We start from the raw sequence: 1072 nt of genomic DNA, 5'->3' as shown, positions 1-1072 counted from the left end.
TGGGTGGGCGTCGCTGCAGCCTCCACCTCGTCCGAGCGCCACCGTAGTGGGTGTTGGCCAGAAAGACCGGGAAATTTGCACAGAAAAAAACAACAGCCAAAATGGCCCAGTTCGCGGGGGTCGGCGGGCGTGCGGGCGGGGACGCTGCCGCCGCCGCCGCCCCCACCGCGGGCGCCGCCGCTCTTCACCACCACCGGGTGCAGGACCTTCCACCGGGAGAAGCTGCCCTTCACCACCACCCTGGTCAGGGCGTGGGGGTTTTTCCACCGGGAGGACATGCTCCTCCTGGTGATATACCCGTGGGCAACAGGGGGGGGGGTGCATGCTCGCCTCCCCTTCCCCGCCGCACCACCTCTGCCCCTACACACCGGCGGCACTCCGGAGGTCACTCTCGCTGCGGCCCTTGTAGCTGCCCGGACGGCTGCTGCCGAGGGCCAAGCTCGCCTGCGCGCGGCAGCCCTGGCCTGGGAGCGGGAGCGGGATGCGGCCGACGTCTTGGCTCGTCAGATCGCCGAGGCGGAGCACTTCCTCGCCCACCCGATGTCCCACGACAGCACTGCCACCTCCTCCGGCTCCGGTGCTCCCCGTCCGCCTGTGACGGCCTGGACCGACCCGGCCGACCCCCTCGTCGCGCAGCTCCACTACCAGGCCGGGGGTGTTCAGAACATCAAGAGCTTGGTCCCCGTCGTCCTCGACCCTGAGTCGCCTTCCTATGCCCGATGGCGGGACATGGTGCTGCTCATTCTCCGCCGCTACGCCCTCGACGACCATGTCCTCACCGACACCATCCCTGCGGCCCGGACAGCGGCGTGGGTTCGCCTCGACAGCATCGTCATGTCGTGGATCCTGGGGACCATCTCCCTCGACCTCCACGATCTCGTCCGCGGCACCCCCGACACCACCGCCCGCCGGGCCTGGCTGGCGCTCGAGGGTCAGTTCCTGGGCAACGCCGAAGCCCGGGCCCTTCGTCTCGATGCGAGCTTCCGCACCTTCGTCCAGGGCGACCTCTCCGTTGGTGAGTTCTGCCGGAAGATGAAGACCATGGCGGACTCCCTCGGGGACCTTGGCTGGG

This window comes from Setaria italica, chromosome VI (genome assembly GCF_000263155.2).
Source record: "Setaria italica strain Yugu1 chromosome VI, Setaria_italica_v2.0, whole genome shotgun sequence".
Classification (NCBI taxonomy): Eukaryota; Viridiplantae; Streptophyta; class Magnoliopsida; order Poales; family Poaceae; genus Setaria; species Setaria italica.
The sequence above is the reverse complement of the archived record's forward strand: the minus strand, read 5'-3'. Positions refer to the sequence as shown.